The 23,579-nt window shown below is 37.8% G+C and overlaps 1 protein-coding gene across 3 annotated transcripts in view; it reads right to left on the reverse strand.

Moving 5' to 3' along the window:
• Nucleotides 1–23,579, reverse strand: part of FRMPD4 (FERM and PDZ domain containing 4) — a 314,384-nt gene that overhangs the window by 222,937 nt on the left and 67,868 nt on the right. Inside the window, exons 1-2 of one of the 3 annotated variants that reach the window (XM_064500344.1) lie at nucleotides 19,617–19,989; nucleotides 17,425–17,566 (exon numbers count right to left, since the gene is read on the reverse strand). The exons of the other annotated variants lie outside the window; for them this stretch is intronic. The gene's annotated coding sequence lies outside the window, so the exon portion shown is untranslated. Of the gene's footprint in view, nucleotides 1–17,424; nucleotides 17,567–19,616; nucleotides 19,990–23,579 lie in introns of those variants that run through there. 3 annotated transcript variants of the gene reach the window in all.

Consider the following 23,579-nt stretch of genomic DNA (forward strand, 5'->3'; position numbering starts at 1 on the left):
CTGAAAAACAATACAAGCACAGAGAGTACCTGGCTGCTCATCATTTGTGAGGGTACAAATGGGAGCCTGGGGAGCTATCGATCTCCTGGCTTCATCTCCATACAAGGGACTAAGACTATGACTACCCATCACTGTCTCCTTACCAAAAACATACACATTACTGACAGGATGGATGAAAACACTGCTACTACTCCATCTCATTACTCTTTCCTCCAACTCCCAGCACTTTCTGCTGGAGAGCTCCTCTCTTGCTTTGCCTGCTTTTAGTTCTTCCTCACTTTCTTTTCCTTTAATTTCCCTCTTCCTGCTACTGCAGTCTTTGTTCTTCACAATTTTCCCTGATTTTAGCCTTCTCTCTCATTTTGTTTTTTTCCAGCTGGTTTTTCTCAGCTCATGTTTTTAGTGTATGATTTATCTATAATAAGGATTGGCCCTGATTTCAGCCAACAGCATCTGGGAACACGTATAAATATTCTGCCTTGGCTCTCAATAGCAAATCAGAAAAGCAGAGGTTAAGTTTAACAAGGTTTCAAGCTGAAATCTGCTTCAAACATGCACATTGCAGCTCCCTGGTTTATACTTTGGGTTTTTACAGACCCAGCTGTCGTTCTCTGAGCAGCTGTCAGTCCCTTGCTTCAGATTTCAATCACTGTCTGTCTTCTTTACATTCATACAATGTCTTACCTTTATTCTTTTTCCAGGACTCATTTTCTACCTTGCTTTTCTTAGTAAAATTATTCTTCAGTGCTTCTCATCTAGATCTGCATCTCTTCCTTTTGGATCTCTCTGCTTCTGTGAAGTTTCCTTTGCCATTCTCCCACCAGCTCCTTTTTCTGTCATCCACTGCCCAGTTCTTGTTTCCTCCCACCAAAGGCAACAAGTGACACAGGTCTCACACCATGCACATACACCCACTCATGGCAAGGGGAACAGGTCATCGCCAACACCCTACTCCTCCACTTCATCATCAGACTTTACTCAGCGACACATGGAGCTGGGCAAATGTACGCAGGCTCCACAGAAGCAGAGTCCTTCGGGGGGACGGGGCTCCTGAAGGTCACCTAGTCCCACCTCCTGTTCCAAACAGCACCAGCAGGATCCATGGAGGACCAAAACGCCTCTCCTGTCCATGCTTTATAGACCCAGCTAAACTAGCAGCCCTGTATCCATACATTAGAAGATGTCTAAATAAAATAGTCATTTTTACTTAAGCAGGTTAACAGGTCCTTTTTATTTTAGTTGAAATGGTGCTTTTTGCTGTCTGCTTTAAGCTTATTTGTGTGCTGCTGTATTTACCACATACAGTAGTACTGTATATAGTGGGTCACAGCACAGGATGACAGAGAAAGAGGAATACCTTCTTGTCATCTTTTGATTGCAAAATATAGTGTATGGACCCTCATTAATTCAATTCATACTAGCAAGACCAACATTAAATTACTAAATTTGTGAACAAGTTCCAGAACAAATAGCATAAAAAGATAATTAACTGCAAAGTATACTTTGCTAATTTCTGTTGACAGCTGTAACATAACTATAATTATTTATTATACTCTGTAAATCAGGGGTTTTTTTCTTTTTTCTTTTTTTAATATGAACCTTCGTCATAGCACTTATCATTGCATTTCTGTCAAACCATGCTGAAACATGTTTTTATTGGTTTTGCTGAACTCATAAGTGGGAAAATTAGCAGAGATGTTCTGGCATATATAACAAAGATACTCATAGAGTAAAAAAAGATTTATCTGTACCAACTTCTCTCATGAGAAAGGAGAGGAAGTTTGCCTAGTAAAAATGCAAGACTCCTGGGGGGCGGGGTGAAGATATACTGCGATTCCAAGAATATTATTAGCATGATGGCAAATAATTTAGAGCACCTACTTATACCATGTGACCTTGCAACACAGCCTGTGAACTCCAACAGGAAGAAAAAGCTGAGTTGTGTTAGGAACAAGCAACGTTTTACTAGTATTTCAATGACTATCTAATTATCTTTTTAATTTTATGGCAATACTTCAGTATCATTTGGATAATGGGTAGAATATCTTGAATTTGTTCTGCACTTTTTTAATATGATAGTAAATAAAATATACACCTGCATCTGGCTTGGACTGGGACAGCACAGTTGGAAGAAGGTTACAAAACCAGTGGCATGCCACCAGCCAAATCTATTTGGACTTGGAGAAAGGAAACCTCGTAGCTTGTAATCCAGGCTGAAACAACCCAATGGAATTGGTAACCATATGTTTTTGGAAGGATAATGGCTATATGTCTGCACGTTTTTTGGGAGAAACTGCTATTTAAGGAATGACATGTTGTACACTGAACATATTGTTGCTATGTTGTCATTTTATCTCAAACCATGACCACCAAAATTTTTGCAGCATTAAAGAATGAAATGCAAATCTTTGTGCTTCAAGCGTTTTAAAAGAAAGACAATTTCTACGAGTTTACTGTTCTTATGGCCTGTGACCCTTATTTTAAAAAGCCAAAACTGACTTGAAGGTGACAGACACACTCAAAACATAGTGGCTTTTAGCTGATGTTAGAAAACAGGCCTATGCAAGTCATTTCATGTTTAAGTGCTAATGAAATCTACACATTTAATTGCATTTCTGTAGTACCTAGTAGCCCTGACCACAACCAAGGTATTCTTGCGGTGCAGGTACATAAAACTGCATTCTACCATAGTAATCAAGTATAACAACAAGTTATACAAAATGTTGCAATTCATGATTTGTATTTTATCACTCAAGACAGGAGGCCTTTCCAAAAGCATTATTCCATTCCAGCCAAAAGAGAAAGGAACGATCTATGTAGTTTCTGGTGAAATTCCAAATGTCCCAGAGGACTACAATGATATTTTCCTGTATTTTTGCTTTTAAGCAGAACAAAGTGAGATTTCCTGTTCCTGAAACTTTCAGAATATCAAAAAATGAACAAACATCTCCCTCTCCCCTACCCCTCAACTCCAGTAACCCATAGTTATCTCGATAGAACTGTCAAGAGCTAGACAGTAATAGCGAAATGGGCTGGAACCTAAAAAGGTTGCACCTACTTCCTTAAGGCAGGATCAACTACACCTGTACCCTTCCGACAAGTGTTTGTCTAACCTAGTCTCAAAGATGAAACGTCACCTGAAAATACAGCAGAGCATGTTTACTCTGTCGTTCAGACTGCAAACAGAAATGCAGAACGTCAGACCTCTGTGAAACTCACTGTTTGAAAATGAACCACTGATAACTTGAGAGCTTTCCAGTTTTACTCTGCTTTAACTTGCATTACCTAATCCAGGGTTTGCTAATATATTCATTACATTGTGAGGTCAGAGTATATTGAGAGCCATATTAAAAGTTAAAAGAGGAAACATCTTGCCTCTATTTATCTTCTGAAACACGGTGATAGATTGATTTGGTTTAACAGGCTTTGTTCTTGATAAGCCATGCCGGCAGCTACACACGTCATTATTTTCTTCCAGGACCTTTCAAACAGTCTGATTATTTTTCTCTGGTATTTTTCTCACAACTGAAGTGAAGCCAACTAGTGCACTGCTTCTTCAGTTTTCATCTCCCCCTCCAAGTGAGGGGGGATGACAAAAAGCAAAAACCAAAAAAATAGGAGAGAGAGAGAGAGAGAGAACCTTACTCTTCCCTCTGTTCGCTTTCTTTGATTTTTACCAACCTCCAGAAATTCCAGAAAGTTTCATCATCTCCCGAACAAACTCTCCTTCCTACACAAACTGCTATCCCAGCATTAAGTTTGAAAATAAATGCCACCACAGAAACTTCTGGCCTAAATCATGAACCATACCTTCAAATACAAAATTGTATGCAGCCTGCAAATCTTGAGGCTGGACGGTACCCTTTGCAAGTGAAATGTGGCTGGCAGCAAACTGGAAAGTTTCTTGCATGGATGTTCCTTTCCAAATGCGCAGGTTTGCTTTATCTCACCTTCTCTAAACTGCATTCCTTCACATGCTTTTATGATCTACATTTTCATCTACTTCTGTATCTTCCTTTCAGTTGTCATATATCCTGAAATGCTCCCTACCAGGGCATTTCATATGCAATGCATCTTTTGTCATATCCATTTTACTCTATTTCTGTGTACAGAAGCAGTGCTTGTACTGTTTGTTAAAGGGCTCTAATTTTATATGCTTTAAGATGCTTTAAAAGAAAATCATAAGACTGTCAGAAGTAGTAATGACTGTTTTTCACTTCTACAGAGTACTCTATCATACTTAACACCCACTGGAGTATTTGCAGGTTTTGGAAGAACAGAGCCTAGACATTATTGTACTAATTTAAGATGTATGTCATTGTGAAGGTCAGCAATTCTTTCTACATTATTGAAAAATACTACAAAGAGTACATAATCATAAGCTTTGTTATACAGCATTTTCTAATACCCATAGTATTCTATTTTCTGCTCTAAGATAAGTAAGAAAAACTAACAACCCCATCCCTTACAGATACCTTAAACAAGCTTTTTAGTCAGCATACATAACTGCAAGTTATTGTGCTCCAAGGTCCACTGAAAGATTGCAGTACCATTCACAGTGCTATTACTGCTTAACATTTAGAGAAGAAAGATAAATTGGTGTCGAGTACATTCCTGAAAAGACACGGAACCAGCACCTTTCCTTCTTTTTGCCAATGAAAATACAGCAGTTGCAGCATTCCAATTTGCATGCTGACAAAAGTATTAAATTTTGAGCATTAAATTCCTGTTTTGGGGGATTTGTCTGGGCTTAGAGCAACAAAAACTTAAGAGTCATTTTGCACACGCTTTCTTCTCCAATTTTCTAGAATCCATGCTCCAGCTTCAGACAATTCAAAACAGCAGTGTGTTTCTCAACAAAGGTCCACTTTTTATAGCCAATAAGTAAATTAAAGATACTCAAGAGATTAGTGAATATGGACTAAGTGCAATTTAATGAATAATAGCTTGAAAAGAAGAAAACCTTACGCTGCTTAAGAACTTACAGCAGGAAACAGAGTGCTTCAGTGACACTGCTGAGGGCTACAGAAAGAGCTTCAATATGAAACATCTCGGGATGTAGAACTCACATGTATTCAGGAAGTAGCTACAAAAAAATAAGTATTTCAGAATTAACTGAACTAACAGAAGATTCAACTACACTGAAATGTTTTCCACAGAAGTCAGTAGACTGGCACAAGTTTTTATACCTGCAGAATTTGTCTCCAAGAGATTATTTTCAATCGGCATCATTATCAGATGTTTCCTCCTGAGATTCTAGGATCAAAGACTCTTCTCTGCATGTCCACATGATAAGCAGATGTTCCTTCTGAGGCCTCTCCATCTCAGTCTGTCACTCAAGTGCACAGACTTTGCTCAGTATAAGCACTATTATGACAGTTTCTGAGATTTGTTTGTAAGAAATGTACCACTATATCCAGAGAAAAGCAAGAACCCTCAGATGAACGTTCTTCTTACACTCACCTGGGCCCAGGAATTAGAGCAAAGTAGAAATAATTTTCTTAGATGTTAAGTTTTAATCGAGTACCTTCAAAAAAAGAAAACAAAACTCCAGGCAGATATATCAGTAAAAAACACAGTGAGTGATAACAGTTTCACAGGTGTGCACATATATATGTGATATAACAGAATTATCTACAGAATTTGATAAAAAGAATAAAAAAACCTGATAATGTCTTTTCTCCTCCAAATAAATTTATTACTTTTCCTTTTCAAAAGGATTCCAGTCATACATACATATCCAGTGACACTTGTGGACACTGTTTAATACAACACTTTAAAACAATGCTAATAGAGGTTAAACAGAAGATAAACCACTGTGTCCTCCTGCAATAAGAAGCAAGTAGTATCTCAGTCTAAGGACAGTCAAGGAAGAAACACTTTTAGATTGAGACTTCACATTTAATGAAGTCAGACCACTGTATCTTTGTTTGGAACTGCAGTTTTTAAAGATACTGAATTCTGTCACACAAGGGACTTCCTACATAGGGCCAACACTTATTTAAACTAAGCTGTTTTCTGCACAGCCTGTCAAAGCTTGCAAAGTCGTATGTAAGTCTGCACACAGCCTCTGAGGCCGTAGTTTTTCAAATGTTAATAACTTAAGTTTCCAGGACAGATCCATCAATTACAAGATTTTTATTTTTTAATCCATACATTTGCTATTAAAATAGATGCAAACTGATGGGGCCACAAGAAAACATTTAAATTCCTTTGAATTTTGAGAATGGTACTACAGGTCATGTTCTGCTTTCTCAACTGAGCAATGTTCATGCAAATGAATAGTCTTGAAGGACAGGTCCATCCTATGTTGCCAAGTAGCCAGTTTGTTCAAAGGGTTATTGGTCCAAACCTGTGTATTGTACAGTTTGCAGGTAAACACTACACTAGAGCTCGTAGGTCCACAATTTTGTACAAGCCTTCTCACTTCTCTCTTCTGGAAGTAATAAGCTATCTAAAAGCTATCTTGGCTGCTCTGTGGTAGCAACATAATCAAGGAACACCAAAGCTTAAAACTCATGCAAATCATAAAAGAAATCTCCAACAAATCTCCAAGTTATTGAAACAGTCTTGCTATTACTGGACAAAGGTACTGAATGTCATGTATTAAATGAAGATGAATATCCCATGTGGCAAGAATATCAAAAAGTCATTCACAAATGGTATAAAACAAACAAACAAAAAAAGGCTGTCTCATTAAGGTTTTTTGTTTTCTGCCTTTTTTTTCCCCTCCATGTAATAGCTGATCTTCTGCAAATCAAAACCTGAATGTTGTGTGTCAGGGCATGGTGGAACAGATACACAAAGGCTATTGAGGCTCCTGTGTATTAAGAGCATAGCAGTAATATTAAAATTGTAAAAAAAAAAAAAAAAAAAAAAAAAAAAAAAAAAAAAAAATCTGACCAAGTAGTGAAAATACTGTTTACACAAAGTCCTGCAAATTTTATTTGCGATCAATTAAAAAAAAAAAAAAAAAAAAAAAAGACCACACCCCAGGGAAAAGGAACACAAAAAAAGCATAGTAAATAGCCTGAGTTATTAACCATGACTAGCTCATATTACGGAAACAAGTTTTCTGTGTTAAAGCACATCGCCTTCGCATGAACCAGAATGCATGCTCTGTTAACTTGGTCGGACAGCTCCCAATCAAACAGTAACGTGGTGCACCACACTCCACAGAAAAACACATCTACACCTCTTGTACACATCTATCAGACACTGTCCAGAGGGCTCGCTCTGTTTGAAGGTCAAGTTTCTTCCCACTACAAATGGTTAGTAAATGCAGTGCACCAATGCCAGCCATAGTTCCCATCTGCTACTCCAGCTATCCTAATATCCAGTCTCCCAACAAATCTCAAGACAGAAACAATTACAGTTGTGAAGTGAACCTTAATATACATCTCATGAATTTCATCTTTTTGAGAAGTAAAAGATGTACTCAGCTATCCAACTCATTAAAGCAGGGTGCCACACAAGATATATATAAAAAAGGGGAGGGAATAATTCATTTCTAACATGAATTAATTCTCAAACCTGAGCACAGAAAACGAGATCACAATCAACTGCAAATTTTACAATACTTAAAACTGAATCAAAAGTAATTTTTAGAGTCAGTGACATAGGCTTGTAACAATGTATTTGAGCAGGAAAGCATGTCACAAAGAGCTGGATCTGGTGCTGTGGTACCGCAGGGCATAGAGTCAAGCTATACAGAAAAACAGCAAAGGAGAATAGCTACCAGATGGCAACTATAATCTTAGGACGCAGCCAGCTATTCCCGCCAGCTATTCCCTCCAGCTATCCCCCTAACATTTTACATGCTGATAGGTATATCTACAGTTATCTACAAAATTAGTTGAGACACGAAATTTTATCATTGCACGTATCCCTAATGTAGCTTAGCTAAGTTATTTTTCATGATTTTCTACTATTTTATTTTATTGCATAAGTTGACGCAATTCATTTAAAGTACCTGACAGATGAAAATCTGTTCAAAAAAGAGTTCAAGCAGAAAGTGAAATAATTACAGGGGGAAAAAAAGCCTAACATAAGAATGAATATACTAAAACACTCAACCCTAAAAGAAACAGTAGGTTACATGCCAACAAGTTATAATGCAACTTGAGAACTAACACTTAGCATTAAATTCATAATGCAATCAAAATTTATAAAAGCTGTATGTTAATTAGGGAGAGACCCTATCTTTCTAGCAAGGTATATTAGATACACAAAGACAAAAACATACTCTTTAGTAAAATGTCTTTTAAAGCTGGCTGTACCTGAAAAGTCTGAAATTCTTTTAACTCAAAAAGAGAACTACCTTTACAAGCCTTTCAGCACCACCTAAAAAAAAGTCTGTCCTATTTCCATAAAAGAGCAGGACTGCACAGTTAGTGTTTAAATAAGCAGTCAGACATCACAGGAAAAGGCATTCTGAGTAACAACATCCATCACAGATGAAGCTAGAAACCTTTGCAGGAGCTTGAAAGACGATCTAATGCATCCCCACATGTTGAGAGTGGTAATGGAATAAACAGACTTGCTGGATTTCATGTAACTGCAGCTAAATACACAGTATATAGCAATTCAGATTCTCAGTCAGCATAAACTATTATCACTCCATTTACTTCATTCAAGCTGTGATAATTTACATTAATTAAGGATCTGGCCTAGTATTGTTTCAAGCCTTTTAGGTATCTGATCTGAAACCCAAGCATTTTCTTAACTAAAGACTGCTTTAAGACAAAACCAAATCACTGATGTTTTCCTGAACAGAAAAAAGTTAAAAAAAAAAATCTAGAAACAGAAGCATATACATTCTGCTTTTTACCCTACGAGGAAGTATGATAAAGAACAATGATTAATATGTTTCTGCAGTGCAAAGAGTTAGGCAGAAAGCCTTCACAGTTTTCTTGATACATACTCTCACTAAGTAGTCAATGGGGTTACAGTAGCATATTAAGGTAAGAGCACCAGAACCACATTCCATACTGCTAAGAAGCACTAATGATCTGCGAAAGCACTCTAAGTATAGGCATGCAAATGGACACCCTGAGCAATCCACTCTGCTTCCAAATCTCGTACACTGATTACAGCCTGAAAAAGTCTTTAGAAAGCAGGCCAGGTTTTCACTCAGCTAAACTTGGCCACAAACGTATACACAATCTGTCAGGGATTATCAAAAACCTCATAAAGGAACATGGTCTCTTTTATATAAAGTTGGGTATTCATGAAGCCTGCAAAGAGAACCAGGTACAAGACTTTAAAAATAGCCAAAACAGCAAGCCATTCAACAATCAAATCTACTTGAGTATAATTACCCCAATAGATTGATGCCGAATTGGAAAGCATGCACAAGAGAAGAAAAAAATTTCTCTTTAGCCTACACTTACTGTGACAGATGCCTAAAGTAACTCAACCAGGAGATGTGTAGGAATGTGTGTGATACGGATATAGAAGTGATACAGACTATAAACTATTTTCTATAAAGGTAAACCGTGCTCTGTTTCTGACGTAAGATTTGGACACAGAATTGGGGGTGAATTCCTTTCTTTGGCTATACCTCCCTTTTTCACATAGTCATCACGTTGGCCAACTTGCTTCACCTCGCAAACCTGAATGTTCCAGAGAGAAAACAAACAGAACTTGCTCTCCTCTCCACAGAGAATTTACACCGAGTTAGGCTTATAATACTCTAAATATTTCATGGAAAAGTTGTACTATTACAGCTCCTTATAACAAAGCATTTGTTTTACTACAAGCATATGTTAAAATCAATTTAGATGGGACACTAAACATAGAAGTGACATAAAAACTACATGCTGGCATATAACAGGCTGGATTATCTGGTTTCCTAAGAAACTTACGGAGGGTGGGGAGGAGAGATCACAAATCACTGCCCTAAATGCCATATGAAACTTTCAGTCTCAAACTGTCTAGGTGTTGTGGTTCACCTGTTAGCACCTTGTCATATAGCATCTGTAAACTCATCATCTCAAAGACATCTCTGACAGTATATGTGCCAAAACTTCTCAAGCAACATTTCCAGTTATCTAAAGGAAAAAGATGGAACAGCATTTTGCTGCAATCAGTGTTTAAAACATATCCCTAGCACCATCTAATCTTCTGAATTTTAGAACATGGAAGTTGCATCATTTTTTTCCCTGTCTCTGCATCTTTAAACAAGTCATCAGATAATGACTCACAAACCACCCTAGACACGTACAATCCATTTTTCTAGCATTGTTTGCTGACGTCCCTTATGTTCTAAACACACATTAGCAGAATGTTTATTCCCACCCTCAATCCAACTGACCTTTTGGATGACTAGGTTTCTTTAGACCTTAAGCTTCAGCACTCCTCTTCCACACTGTCGATCACATGCCAGAATTCAAAGCACTCTACTTCTAAAGTTGTCCCTCAGTGAGATCAAAGGCCAATCTTCTGTTTCTGCAGCAAAAATTAATTCAGACCTAAAACCTCATTTGGACTCTGAAGACATACTCACTTTGCCAGACGTGTTTATTCTCCAGTTGAGAATAGTACTGACGTATAAGCTGGCTTCAGACTATCTAGTCTTTACTGTCATTACTGTGAACTTATTAAAATTGGTGCCCCTTGTCCTGAGAGGATCATTAGTGGTCACTGAAGGTAGCTTGTTAAAAACACCAAAAAAAACCCTGTTGAGATTGTAAAGGCAAAGTGTTTGAAGATGAAAATCTGTCCTACAAAGAAACCGTTCACAGATCTTGCTAAATTGCCTGTAATGCTGAAAGTGTGATATCACATCAGCACATTCGGCTTTTAAAAATATTCTGTTCCCCCAGGAGGGTAGCATCTGTCCCCTCTGCACTAGCTCAGTGCCATGAGTGTTATAGAGACACCTTTCCTCCTTCAGCAAATGGTGATGGATTGGAGGGACAGCAAAGGAACAGATTTAGCCCCAAATACAAGAAAGTTACTTTGTGAACTTTTCTCCACAGAAGAAGAAAAAACAATGAAGAACAATAGGAAAGCAAAAATTTTTCGTGACTAATTCAGCAAAACTACTCTGCACAACAAATACATAACCTTAAAATAAAACTCATGGCAATATGTCTATTCACAAACTTACAATAAAGCTTATTCTTAAGCTTTGTCAAATGAGTTTGGAGATGAATATACAATTAAAATTTAGGGAAAAATGTATACCAAAATAGTAGCTTATGTTGATAGGAAACTATAAATATTAAGTTAAAGATTCACTCATATTAAAGAGATAGCTACCAAACATTTTGGTTGAATTCTGACCTATTTTATTTAATCTGAAGTCAAAAAATTTCCTACGAGAAAAAAATTTTAGCCTCTGCCAAATCTTTCCTAGCAGTTTAATATTTCAGCTTTTCCTTGTGTGTTTCCACTGATGATAACTTAAGAAAGTCTTTTAGCAGAAAGAAGTATCAAGCAATTAGCCCCAACTATCTCAATCTTTTCACACAGTAAGGTGTGCAGCGGTTAAGAGAGAAGAGTGGAAATACACACAATTAGACACAGAACAAACAAGTCTAAATTGTAAAAATGCACTAAAATAGCACACATATATCATATACTGTAGCTGATCAGATCCTGTAAAAAGTGAGGGCGTTTATTACTATTTCTATTATTTCTAACTCTAAGTTAGAGTGCCCTCATGTAAGGATCCCTCCTCCTCTTCTAATATATGGCAAATAACATCTATTACCACAAAAATATACTCTAACAAAGTCTATTCAACATTTGCACAGGTTTGGCTCCATTTTATACAGGCAAACAGTTGTTCCTACCAGCAAAATACAAACGACTTTAGTTGAAGTGTCTCAACTGGTGAGACTAATTCATGTCAAGTGATCTGAAGGATGTAAGAATAATGGAGTATCCAGACTTCGATCCTGCAGCTTTTCTGAATATATGAACTCAGCTGTACAGGGCAGTAAAATGTAGAGATTTTAGTTTTGCAATGTTTCATCACTCCACAGAATTTAGGACCTCTAATTTGCCACGTTCCACTTCACTTAACCTGTCTTTCAATAAATAAAATACTCTGGACCATCAAGGTCTGAAGGTATCAACTGATGAACAGCTTCAAAAACCCCCATGTCTCCTGATGATTAGTGCTGGTTTAAAAAGAAAAAAAAATTCCCTCTCTCCTCCGAAAACATTAAGTCCTGCTTTTCCACAACAACAACAACAAAAAAAACCTCACACAAACAATAATAGGCAAACTGGCTGTATATAAAAGGATAGGATGGTTAGATACAAAGTGCTGCAAAAGCAGAATATAAATGAATAAAGACAGAAGCATTTTCCTCCTCCAATTTTGTACTATTATAGCCATTTCAAATGTTTCTTCTTACAAGAACGTGCATGAAATATGGAGGCAGATGCATACTAATTGTCAGTTGACACTATCCATTTAATTCTATATAATTAGATTTGTTGTTTTTCTTCTTTTCTTTCCCCTAAGTGAGGTTGAATTTTTAGTTATAACTTTTATTAGCAGGATATTTATGCACTCCTCTAAGTATTATTGCTCCTCCTGTGTTAATGCACTGCCCTATGTGTAATCATGGAAACATACAGTGAAAAGCAAAATGAGACTTTATTTCAAATAAAGTTACTTTTCATCATTCCTTACAAGTATATTACCACACACAATTTCCTGAAAGTACTCAGCATTTGTACCGGGGATAAAATCCTCATTAACAGACCACAGCTGTCATTGCGCTGGAGAGTGAAACCATGGTGAAGGATAGGAGAAACCAAGAAGGTACATGGTAGCATGTTTCACAAACTTGTGATTTTTTTCAATGGATGGAAAAAAACGTTTTGAATAAAGGCAGGAGTTCCATAGATTTAGCCGTACAAGCTGCAAGTTTACAAACACATAAATTAATTCTTTATGATTTTTAAGGGTTTTTCTTCTTTCTGTTTTACATAGTTTTTTTCTGTATACTTCTGTATACTAACCAGAGACACAAAACAGCTTCTAGACTCAGAAGAAAAAGAAAGGAAACGCTTCCATTGCTAAATGCCAACGGACCACAGGAAGACAATAACGTTAAATTTTCTAAAACTCCCTACCCCCCACGCACACACCCCCACACACCACGCTGACTTCAGTATGAGAGGAAGGAAGGAGTTCATATCAAAGCTGGGATGGATCATCTCATAGCTGGCAGTACCGAGTGCTTCAGACTTATGGGGTAAAACAATAATATAATTAATTCTCTTGATAAAAATATTGTAGAAGTCTATACAGTTAGGTCAGGTTATCCAATAAATGTGCATCTATTCCCAAATGGAACTTCATGGAAGCTTTAACCATATGGATTTTTTTCAAGTTGGGGGTGGGGGGGAAGAACAGAACATAAAGGAAGTATCAATTCTGTTTAACCACCATCTCCAAAAGACCTGATAAATGCTTATAAATTACCTACTGTAATGCATATATGAGCTACACTGCCTGTCCTTTTTGTTATTCTTTTCATCGTCCATCAGAAAAGTCAGCTAAACAGCAGCATAGCTGTTGAAAAAGCAATTCTTCCAGGAGAGAGGATAGTGGTATAATCACAAAAGGAGGAGGAGACCATCCGCGTGCAAGTAGCTTCTGCTTCAATTGAATTCAAGGGTGAATATTTCACAAATCATCAGAAGCTAAGCACGAGGAAAGCCTCGCTGACACTACCATCACCTTGTCTCCTCTCTCTCTTCTGAGCAACTGTTTACTGAACTCCCACAACTACTGCACTTCAAAAGTTTCTTGCTTTATGGTGTAGACAACCTGCACAACACTAGTCAATGCAGCGGGCACTGGAAAGAGAAAATCCAATATAGACTTGAATGATATTTCTCTGTAGAGAGCCAGAGCCTTTTTTCCTCTCTTTTAAAAAATAATAATAAAATAAAGATCTAAGGCAAGAGAAAGTTTATTGTTCAAGTTGATTTCAGAAGGAGTGTGTGGAGAACTTTTTAAGCTCAGCAAAGGATTTTTCTCTCACTCTGGATCTTCATGCAAAGCAAGGGACCCAGTAATTTTAAAAAGCAGAATAGGACTTGTGGTCTGCACAGAAAAATTATAAAGGGCATAACTTTAAAGCAAACAGCAAGGAAAACAATTGTATTTTATCTAATAGCAAAAATCAAGATCCAGTTTCTCAGAAGCTGTGATGTTTCTTATCATGCCAGCTGCAATTTAGGGCTCAACTTAGAGCTGCCAGGCAGTTATGGTTCAACAGCACAAATACATATTTTCAGAGGGAGATAACTTAAAGGACACTGTTCAGTTTCTTTTTATTACACTAAAAGACAACAATAAAACCCACATTATAGTTAAAAATTCCATTTTGTCTTAAGCTGAGATATTTTTCTTTTTCAATATTTTTGAACAGATTTGAGAAAGACTGCTTCAAATAGACCCATGTGTCTATTTTCCAAACAAAATTTAATGAATCTGTAAAAGCTTACCACATGCTCCTTCTGAAATTCAGTTCAACAACAAACTTTCTCTCGACCTACAATCTTGAAAGAAAAAAGAAAAAAAGAACTCTTGCTCTTACCACAGAAATACAATTTGAGTTCCTATTTGACTTTCTCTTTACAATGCCTACTCTTATCCACTCTTCTGGTATCATATAGGCTTCTTTCTCTGTAAAACAAACCTGCATTTCAATCAGTGATCTAGCATCTTCTTCTGAAAGCGAAGAAATGAAGAGAGAGGGTGGCTTCCAGTATTCTAGCTCTGTGGTACAATAATTAAAGAGTATCCTGAAGCACAAATGCACTTTTACTATTAAGCTATTCCTTTGGGAAAAAACAATTTTATTAATAAGCTTAGGACTCATGCAGTTAGTTATTAATAAGCTAATAAGCCAAAAATGCATATCCACTGTTATTGTTTGGAAGATATGTTTAGAGGCATGTTCCGAGGGATTAAATGGCTCTCCTGGCTTGCACTGCTGCACCACATCTCAGCGCCCGAGATTCCCAAAAACCTTCCCAAGTGCTTTCCTTCCATGCACCGGAATGAGTGGGGCAGTACGCGCTTCTCTTCAAATGCTGCCTAATTTCACTTCATAACAGCTAAAATCTTGTTTTGGCATACACACTGTCTAGTTACTAAGATTAGTCTGAGGAAATATAAATACCTAAATGGTAGTGGCAAATCATTTCAAGCAAGCCTGACGTCTCTAACTAAACATAGCCATCCAGCATACAAAGAAAAGCAGAGATGATTCAGGGCATTTTCTTTCACCATCACCTTAACTTTTTATCAGAAGTTCACATTTTACAATACATGAACAGTTCTTAAGCAGTTACTTTTACAGATCCTAGGCTCTTCAAAAATCTTTGTGATAAAATGACCATTTTAGTTTCCCATCTCCCTCCTACAGAGTCACAGGAAAACGAAGAAGGTGGTATATATACTTATACAGCAGAAATAGAGAGCATACTCTGCATAATGTCAAACACAAGGACACTGTATTAAACACTTATTATTGAAATCGAGTGACAATTTCACTTCATGACTAGTAAAATAAGCAGAACTTTAGAAAACTGAACTGAGTCTAGTCTAAGCAAGTCTGAATCTAAATCCAACAAGAAAGTTATTTTAGTAGGGAACACTAGGCCCTCAGTATCCCCTATTAGGGATACTCAGTGCTTCCCATCATAATGGCACTCTGCAATTCTTAGCTCTACCAATTTTACACAGCTGAGACCAGCATTTGCTATAAAAAACAGTCCTTCCCCCAATGTGAGTTTTCTAGAGAACTTAATCTAAAATAACATGAGTCATTTTCAAAAACCAAGGCTGGGGAAAACACATTTGACTCATAAAAAAGTACTGACAGGTAGATTTTTCAAAAGGCTGTGCTTTCAGGCAGGAGGACGGATTGCTTAACCTTTTCAGAACCTTTCTAGTCATTTTTTTCCATATGCTAAATGTAGTTTTAATTAGTTATACAACAATGTTAAACGTTGCCAAGAAACTCCCACTTTATTTAGAAGATCAAGAAATTGAATGTTTGTGCTCTAAGCGTCTTGTAAACTTTTCTTCGTTGTTTGCTTTTTATTCTGCTCAGAAAATATCCATTCCAGAAAACATCTCTGAGTATTTGTTGTTGAAGGAACACTGGTATATTTTTCTCCTAAATGAACTGATACTCAACTATTAATGCCTGCTGTAGCCCTGTTTTTTTGTAGCCCCCCTCTCCCAGGCCACTTTATCCATCTAGATAAATGGGAATCTCAGTCCCTGCATATTACCTGGAACTACTCTGAGCACTTTGCAAATCTGAGGGAACAATACCAAAGTAGAAACCAAAGTACAGGGCATCTATTTTCATAAATCTGTCAACCTAGGGACTAGCCACCCACTCTCAATCTTAGCAAATGCCTCTATGAAACAAACTATAAACATTTCTGTGCGAGAACCTGTCAAGGGATTCAGCACATCCCAACCACAGTTTAGGCCTGTAACACCACTGCAAGTTGCAGTATTGTCCTGATTTGACTTCAGAGCATGCTCCATATCCATTCAGGTTCTCATCAGCTAGCAGATACTATTTGCCAGTTGTCAGGTTTCTCACATCCCAGAGTCCTTGTCTAAATACCCCCCACTTCTCTCACCTGGATCCTTCCATCAGCCAAAGAGCTGCATTTGTCTCCTCCTCTCCTAATTCCCCTTTTGAATCTTCTCTAACCAGGACCTAAACTTTCTTTCTGCTACTCCTACCATACTCCAATTTCCTCCTCCTTTGTTTTCCCAAATCAGGACCTTTCCCTCATCTCCATCCTGTTATTCCATGTGTTGTGCCACCTTCTTTCCCACACCTGCTCCACTTCTGTATTCAAGCTACCCTCCTCTAAGACCCTGAAGGAGCTAAAGTCTTTGGCCTCCCATACGGTTCCCTATAACCCAAGTACAGCACGCCACAGAAGGGTGGCTGAGGCTTAAAACCAGGATCCATCAGCTGCTCCATAAACCCACACGCCAGACTAGTGTGAGTCATTGACTGGGATCCCTTGGCACAGGGCAGGTGCCAGTGAGAGAAAGGCAAGCGCAAGGACACTGCAGGTAGAGGGCTGAGGAATTGCTCCCATGGGCCCCTGAGCTCAAAGAGGCCTTGCTGGAAAGCAAACGGCTGAAGTCGCAGCTTGTTGCCATGTAATACGTGCAATTTCTCTTAGTGTGCTGTGGAAATCCATTTTCACCGCCATTCCCCATCCACACTCCAACAGGGAAAGTTCTTCTCAGTCACAAGACACCTTACAAGTGTGGGTGCATGTTTGAAATATTTAGCTGCTAAAAACAGATTTTTTTACTGGCCATAGTCAGTCGGATGTTCACAGGTAAGACAAAACACACATCCATTACACAGAGGCATTTTTACAGATTTGAAGACTTACGTTCCTTCTCAGTCTTCTCCTCTTCAGGCTTAATAACACTAATCTCCTTCTCCTATCATGATGTCCAATTCCAGGTAATGTCTCCTGGGCCCCAGCTTATTTTTTCTTGTTTCCTTCTGGATTAAAATCAGTTCATACTTTTCTAAAAAAAAAAAAAGGTCTTACCAAAGCCAAACAGAACAAAATAATTACTTTGCATGTCTTACCTAATACCCTGCTTAAACCTCTAGTACCAGGTTTACAGTTTTGTAATTGCATTACATCATCACAGAGTCCCTCTATCCAAAGCAGGAATCAAATTTCCATACCTGTTTTTTTCCTTGGCAAGCTACTTTGAATACGGACCTTCTCAGAGCCATGAGTCCCCTTTCCCCACCTCCTCCTGATTTGTACTAATCAGCTCCAAAAAAGTAACCTGGCAAGCTGACATTACAGAACATGAGAGCTCTCAATGCCACTTTTCTGTCATGACAGCTTCATTATACATCTGCTCCCTGATACAAATACAAACAGAGTACTTAACACTCCACTCCATTTGAGGTCTTTGGCAGGGACTTAATATTTTTATCATGTTCACAAAGAACCATTTCCCCCATATCAAACAACTCATTTAGTTTGTTCCAAAAGCCCATAAATCATTTATCTTAAGATGCAATTAACATGCAAACACCTTATTATCACCACAGCAGGCAGTTTGTCCCCAACAGTTCAGAGAGACTGAACGTGATAAAAAGACAAAATAAACATGAAATGGGGAACTGAGGTGTCTGACTGAAGAGCCCTCTCACACTATGCACAAGCAGTCTTTGGGGACTCCATCATGCTGTTCATCCCAACCTCCTCAGTCTTCTCCCTCGCTCCCCACCGCCACACCAAAAAGACAGTGCTCCTAACAACAACTGTTATACCTGTTACTTTCCTAGCTGAGACATCACAGTCAAACCATGCAGATCAGCAAAGTGAATAGCTCCTTTTAAACAGCAGAAGTCATTGTGTAAATACAACAAAGTGATTTACAGCTCAGTGTATTACTTGCAGTGTCAATCACTTCTAGTGTCAATCACCTCATTCAGTTTTTCAAAACTGACTTTAAATTAAGCTGTAACAGTAACAGTCACTAGCATCACTCCCTCACTTCTATACCTGCCTTTGCTTAAAAGGTTCTTCAAAAAAACAAAACTGGAATATATTTATACTTTTTTTTTTTTTTTTTTAAGTAAAGTTTTCCTGGTTCACTTTGGGTTTCAGATACATTATCAACTACAAAAGAATCCTGAATACATCTATCCACATCTATCATAGCTTCAAGCTGTGGCAAGATGGTTGCAGTTAATCTGAATGAGAAGGATTTTAAAATGTATCAGCTTAATAGTCATCCCTCTGGTTATATCATCATAAGAAGCCTTTATTTTATTTATTTTTAGGACTTCATATGCAAGGTGGCTCCCTACTGCTTTGTGGGTCTCTGCTGAATTCACACTGCTTGGCTACAAATTCAGTTTTTGCTAAATGCATCAGAACTGTAATAATTGACAGCTTAATACTCAAAAATCAAACAATACATGAGAGCATTTATTTCCCCCTTGTAATTATTGCTATGGAAGTGCTCTCCATGAAGTTAGGTAATGTGGCTAGGTGACACTGAGTGCCAAGCAGAAAACCTGTGTGCTGTTTTCTGTCTTGCCCAACAGCCTGCAACGTGCCCTTCAGCAAATCCCCTGCTGCCTCAGACTCTGTGAAACAGAGGTAACATGCTTCCTTCCTTTATGTGCTAAATAAGCTCAAGCGATAATGATGCATGCTGCTCAAAGGTGACACAGTCACTGGGAAAACTCGCACTTATCTCAGCAAGACAGAATTTTACCCTCAGAGGATTCAGAAAATATTTATTCATAATTACTGAAGCTGCCAAAAAAACAGATTTTATACCTGTTGATGAATGGATTGAAAGGGTCTTTTAACTGGTCGAATGACACAAGAATGGCAACTGAATTCAGCCATTACGTACATTCAGTACATTTTCCCTGAATGTCTTTAACGCAAAATGAAATTAAAGCCAAAAGGTCAGGATGTCAAAATTAAAATATTAACCTAAAGAACTTTCAATAGACATTTTCCATTCCATTTTTCTTCTTGTAACTAGATAACAAATGATACTTGTTATATTAAGGAAAGATAAAATTTGTCCCTACCTAGAGGATAGGATCGCCTGTCTCCACAATATGCATAGCGGGGTCCTTTAAGCTTTCCGAAGATGATGTCCAGGCACTTCAGGTGACTATTCCACATGGAGGTAAGAGGCAGCAGATGCAACAAGCAAGGCCTGACAGCTTGAAGAGTCAGACGGGGACAGTGTGACCGCAGCTCCAGATGGAGGGTCTCTGGGCTGCAAGGGGACAACGAGCTCACCGGAGCATGACCCAAAAGGCCTTCAGTGTCTGAAAGCTAATCCAGCACTGGTACCTTACACCATCAGCCAGAGTTCACTCTCTACAATCATTCGCCATGTATGTGGAGGGCCTGTGCTACATGACCACGACAACCAGATGCCAGCTTCAACAGCAGTGTTTTCCATTTTGCTGAGCAAGAAGTTTCTGTGGAATTTAGGCAGATGATAAGGACATTCAAACAAGCAAACTGAGAGGTTCTCTTTCAGGTTTCAGGTTCTCTTATTTTTAAACATTATTTAGTTCAAAAATGTCGCCTACACAGTATTTTTCATTTACACTACTCCATTCATTCAGAAATAGCTATATAAATATTGTCAAACTTTTTAAAAACTAAATTGTACCTCACATCAAGGTTAAATCACAAAAAAGAACTCCATACATACAACTAGAAGTACTTCAGGCTCCTATCACAGAAATAAAACAACCAGAAAGATGCTATTAAAGAAGTAGCAAGACATCCAAGAAGGCATATTATGTTTATCAAGAACAAAATCCTAGAAGAACTGACTATTTTGCAAGGAACAAGTAGACCTCAGGGCATGTTTTCTTCTTGAAGCTAAGACCCTGGAAGTAGCAATAAAGTCAGGTCGCTTCATAATCTCCGAAATCCATTTCACGCTATAAGCCAAAGAAGGAAGGCAAAAGGCAGAGGCTACTGCAAGAAACCTAACACAGTGCTCTCTTAATATGGAACTTTGTTACACTTACTAAGGGGTGGGGGGAAAAAAAAAAAAAAAGGAAAAAGAAAAAAAGAGAAAATACCACTAAAGGTATTCATGGGACCCATGAAAAAGAAATTATTTTTTCACCTAAAAGCCTATAGTGAAAGGCTGCCTAACTAGAATTGCTCATTTTTTAGTATAATTTTTTCTAAGGGAGATTCATGATTAGAAAGTGAAAGTCAATGCCTAATTAGAAGGATCAGCTGAGCAGAAGAGGCAGAGAACTTAGTCAAAATGCCACTTTTTTCCCCCGGTAATTAACAACTCTGAAACAAATCACCTTCAATGCTTAAAAAGTAAATGTTCAATGAATGCTATCTCACGTTTACTGCAAACAGCAAAAACTACACTGACCAACAGGGTGTTTGAACCACTACTGCTTTTTATTAATGCAGTGGGAGAAAAAAGTTATAAATACCCTCGGGGTGTTGAGAGTGGGAGGAATTAAGGAGTGACTTGTACCCCAATAAGGCCTTTAAAAAAAAAACTTGAAATTATCAACTATAGTATTAAAAAAAAATCAACTCAAAAATATTAAACCAAAAGAGATTTGTATTAGGCATCAACTTGAAAAAAAGAAAAAAAAGGTTTTCCTGGTGCTTTACCCAATTTTGCTAAACTTAAAATAATTATGTGCTCAGTTGAGCATGACATTTATAAGTAGTTTCCTTATCAACATGCCCTTTTGTTATATATAAAAATTGTGAGCTCAGAAGTATTTATTGGGAAAAGCAAGAGGCCAAAATACAAACGTATTGCTTGTGTGGCTAAGAACAGTATGAGGTTTTGTAGAAAAAAGCAAAACACAAAAAGAAATCACCAAAATGGTGATACAATAATAAGTGACAGAGTTACAATAGCAACACAGAAAATACACATATACAATTAGTACCTTTCTACATTTAGCTGATGTATTTTTCACTCCAGCTGTGAAAACACTAAATTTCAGTTTATTAAAATTAGTAATTCAAAACAATCAGCACCGAAGAGTTTTAAAACAGCTAGCCAAGAATAATATAATGAATACAATATAGATTTATGGAAATATTTGATTTCAACCTAACTTCAAATAATTCTTGGCAAGATCAAAAAATTTGAGTGAAGACAGCTCTCCAGTGGTGATTAGCAACATGTCACCCTCAGGTGACTGTATTCCTAGGGACATCCCATACTCTCCAAAGTTTTCACCACATTATTCAAAAAACACTGTGCTAAGCCATGTAATGATACAGAAACGCATAACACAAGGAAGCCAGCAAATTCAGTGATATTGATCACTGAAGTCAGTAATTTGAACTTCAGTAAACAACATGGCTAAAGTAAAGAGCCACAGATTCACACACGCACACACAAAAAAAGACATGCTTACAGACTGATGAACTTTAATCAGAGAAACTCTGAACGAGACTCGAGGATCATGACAGCTACTAAACTAAATAAACTCCCTATGAAAAGCTTCAGGGAAACAAATAAAATGAACCTCAAATCTATATACAGGAACATTACAGAGACTGTATTACCTCTGTTGTTGGCACAGATCCCCGAAGACAGTGTCAGAGAGTAATGCCCAATTTGGGTGCCCACAAATTGAAAGGGGTTCAGAAAAGAGCCATGAGAATGACTGAAAAGCATGTTTTTTAATGAGCACATCAAAGAATATAAGTTAGTTAGCTTGTCAGAAAGAAGGCTGGAAGGTGACTTAATACAAATTGAGAATAAAGGGCTCTTTAAATCAAGAGTTGTAGCCTCACTGACTCAGACTGGAAAACATCACTACATACTTAAAAGAAAAAAAAAAAGAAAGAAAAAAACACGGTGAACCTCTCTACCTTTTGGAAGGGTTCAGAAGAGGAAAAACAAAGGCAAAAAGGCAGCTTCATTTTCCAAGAGAAATATTTAGAACATGAAATAGCAAAAGGAATTGAAAAAGCACTAACATGGACTCTCTCTTTCTCTCTGACCTGTGCTATATAATGGACCAAAAGAGCTAAGATGACAGCTACACCAAACAAAAGAAAAGCTTTGTTACATGAATGTGTGTTAGTTAACCCAGTGAAGTTATCAAAAGAAAAACCTAAGCTGTCAGCAATCATACAGTATAAATAAAGATGATATGCAAATATATTGATGACAGCAAGAGTTGAAACAGTATCTACACAACTGGTTGCATATTAAGGCAATTTTTTGGGGAAGTCAGCTAAAAGAAGAATGTACAGAAACCAATGGCTATACAGTTTTGTTCCTGAAGGCATTAGGCCAGCTGTGATTCTCTACACAACCCTTTGAGATGCATATTTAAATGAATATTTATTTTTTTTTCCTCTGGAAATTATATTTAGCAAGAAACGGCAGATGTTATCATTTTTCAGATGCAGATTTTTGTCACAAATTAGAATTCAACACTAAGCATGCCCAGCCTCACTCTGCTCCTTGTCACTCACATGCTTAACCAAGGCCTGTGAGCAGAGATGGCTGCTGGCACTCATTTCAGTCCTTACAGAAAAAGTATTGAACCCGATTCTTATAAACAGGAGACACAAGCACATACGCACCTATGCCACTGAGACCTGTGCCACATGGCATGAGCCTGTGCACACAAAACAGCTTTGTAAACCAGTCAGTTGAATTTACATGTTTTAAGGAGAAGGTGTCCCACCAGTAGATAGCTTCTAAGTATGTGGATTGCCCTAAATGCCTCCTACTTGTAATTATTTCAGTGCTGAGAAAGGACTACCAACACCAAACCAAGCAAGCAAGCAAGCAAGCCTGGTCTCTTAAATCAGTGCTGTCATTTATATTAACACAGACAGGGGGTATTAAAGCTGATGGTCCACCTGAGTGGGCATCTGTACTTTTGCCTGCAGGAAGCCTCTGGCTTGGGCTGCCTACAAAAGCTGTCTGACCCATAGCACGGACCCTTAAAAGTTTTTGAGGAAGAAGCCTTGAGCCACAGGCCATCAGCTCAAGGATAAATGGGATGTAT

This window comes from Dromaius novaehollandiae, chromosome 1 (assembly GCF_036370855.1).
Source record: "Dromaius novaehollandiae isolate bDroNov1 chromosome 1, bDroNov1.hap1, whole genome shotgun sequence".
In the NCBI taxonomy this organism is placed as follows: Eukaryota; Metazoa; Chordata; class Aves; order Casuariiformes; family Dromaiidae; genus Dromaius; species Dromaius novaehollandiae.